Here is a 3,179-nt window from a genome sequence, read left to right as displayed (position 1 = left end):
AAACCTACATCTGTGTCCTTCATTGTTGCCTTTCAACTGTGGTTTCCATCAGCATGATAAAGCAATGGCAAACATGTAAATTATCTTTCAGAATAAGTAAGGAAGTAGTATCCAAAGATGCATCTACTAATCCTAATGTATTTGTAAAAATATTTTAGAGATTCCAGATGAAGAATTGAAAACACTGTCTCTGTCATTGATTGTAAATCTTACAAGGAGGAAACCACATCTGAATATGAGATCTAGAAAATGTACTCCAAACAACAGTGTGCGTTTGTGATAAAATGAAACAGATATTCAGTTTATATAATCATTAATTTTAAATACAAAGCATAAGAATGGAAAAAAAAATCTGTAGTAATTTGCAAACATTAAATCTTTCCTTTCTAAAAATTCTTAATAACTTTAGTCAAGCCACGATGTAATTTGCAAACATTAAATCTTTCCTTTCTAGAAATTCTTAATAACTTTAGTCAAGCCACTAGCTTTCATGAAAGCAGCAGCTGGCTGGCTATTGGTATGCAAAATTTCATACCAGGAATTGACTAAGACTTTTTTACCGGTGACTACTGAAAGGCATGGGAAGGCAGAGTCTTCACTTCATTCACTTCATTCACTGAAGTGAATGCCTTTTTCACTTCAGTTTTGACTGCCAAGACTACTCCTCAGGAATCCCAGAGCTTGAGGGTAAGCGAAAAAGCCTGGAGGGAACAAGACTCTCAATTTGTCTATGAGGTTTGGGTTAGAGATCATTTCCTGAACTGAACACTCACAAATCCATGGGCCCTGATGAGATGCACCCCACAAGTGCTGAATGAACTGGCTGATGTTGTTGCAACACCTCTCTCCAAAATTTTTGAAAAATCATGGAGAACGGGAGAGGTGCCTGAGGACTGCAGGAAAGCCAATGTCACCCCAGTCTTCAAAAAAGGCAAGAAGGAAGACCCAGGAAATTATAGACCGGTCAGCCTCACCTCCATCCCTGGGAAGGTGATGGAACAGCTCCTTCTGGAGGCCATCTCTAGGCACACGGATGAAAAGAAAGTTATCAGGAGTAGTCAGCATGGATTCACCAAGGGAGATCATGCTTGACCAACCTAATGAAAGAAGGCATAATTTAGCTATTTCCTTCCCTGTTTTAGAAGGCTCCTTAAATTACGTTATCCAGGTTTGACTGTGGGTCCTTCAGATCCTTGAAACTAATCTTAGGTAGGCCATCAGTGCTTTTTAAAAAAACAATTTAGGAGCTAATTGTTTATGACTAGTCATATTAATCAATTTATATCCGAAAATCAAAGGGGAAGCCAGGTTAGAAGAAACAAAGTAGTCAAAATGTTAATTGTGACCTATCTCATACTTGTCTCCTAAATGGCTAATACATCACGAACTGAATGCATGCAGGTGTTTCAGTCTCAAATTTTGTTGATGCCACTAAAGTTATAATTACCTTTGAGTGATGCTATGTAGGAGATTAATTTATGCTGTGTTTTTCCTTATCTGAAGGAGACAGAAGAGAGTTCTTTGTGAAGGTCTGGTGTCTGTCACTCAAGGTACATGGACATCATGTTATAGACTTGCAAGAAAATTTCACATTTCTTCACTTGCAAAGGATTATGTTGTGCAAGATGTCACAGATCATCAAATTTATTTCCTTTTATAGGAAATACTTCATCATGAAACTACTATTAATATATTACACAAATTATATATAAGCTGATAGGAACTGTAAAACACATAATAAGTGGCAATAGAGATTTTAACAAGGTGTTTATTTACAGGATTCATGTGGTGGTTATGTTTCAGTATCTAAGGGGACAGGTCAACAATTACACATATGTGAGTAGAATTATCAAAAGTGCTACTGGCAGGACCCACAAAAGCACTACATGTTTTTCTTTAAGTTCATAAATGCAGACAAGCAAAGCACAAAACCTACACATTTTTCTTAGGCATTCTGCTGACTTTTAAGTTCTACATTTTCATCTAAGGAACCATTTATATTTCATAACAATACAGGAATACTGGCACTGTCTAGAGCTATGAATCTCATTTTACATTGCAGTTCTCATTCTTTAAAATGTCTGTCTATATCATAGACATTTACTGGGAAACATCGTAACAACTCCACATTATTTTGACCAGATTGTTTGGATTATTTAGATTTTCAATAACATTTGTTCTTTTTAATCACCTAAGTTCTTCTGAAAAATGCACCACTGAGTTACAAAACTCAGATGTTTAAGTCCTCATATTAATAATATTTTGTATTCTTTAGAATTCACCTAAGCCTTTTGAATGGTCAGGAGTACAACACTACTCATTCAGCAAAGAATTTGTGACTCACTGTATTGTCCTTACATCCTGGTTTCAACTGGGATAGAGTTCATTTTCTTGACAGAAGCTAGTGTGAGGTTGTGTTTTGGATTTGGGAAGAGAAAATGTTGATAACGTACTGTTGTTTTCAGTTGTTGCTAAGCAGTCAAGGACTGTTCAGCTTCTCATGCTGGCCTGCCAGCAAGAAGGTTGGGGGTGCATGGGAAGCTGAGAGGGGACACAGCCAGGACAGCTGATACAGGCTGGCCAAAGGGATATTCCATACCATACGGCATCATGCTCAGCATATAAAGCTGGGGCCAAGAAGAAGGAAGGGGTGGGAGGATTTTCAGGTTTATGGTGTCTGTCTTCCCAAGTAACTGTTACATGTGATGGAGTCCTGCTTCCCTGGAGATGGCTGAACACCTGCCTGCTGGTGGGAAGCAGTGAATGAATTCCCTGTTTTGCTCTGCTTACATGAGCGGCTTTTGCTTTACATATTATACTGTCTTTATCTCAAACCATAAGTTTCTCATTTTTACTCTTCTGATTCTCTCCCTTGTCTCATTGCAGGGACTGAGTCCCTACTCACTGTAGGGGAGTGAGCAAGTGGCTGCATGGTGCTTAGTTGCTGCCTGGGCTGAAACCACAACACCTTAGTAAAGCCTTTGACAACATTTCCCAGAGCATTCTCCAAGAGAAAAACTAGCTGCTCATAGCTTGAATGGGTGTACTCTTCACTGGGTAAAAAACTGGCTGGATGGCCAGGCCCAAAGAGTGGTGGTGAATGGAATTAAGTCCAGTTGGCAGCCAGTCACAAGTGGTGTTCTGTAGGGCCATTGGGGCCAGTTCTGTTTAACATCTTT

Source organism: Phaethon lepturus, unplaced genomic scaffold, assembly GCF_000687285.1.
Source record: "Phaethon lepturus isolate BGI_N335 unplaced genomic scaffold, ASM68728v1 scaffold810, whole genome shotgun sequence".
Lineage (NCBI taxonomy): Eukaryota > Metazoa > Chordata > Aves > Phaethontiformes > Phaethontidae > Phaethon > Phaethon lepturus.
Note: the sequence above shows the minus strand (reverse complement) of the source record.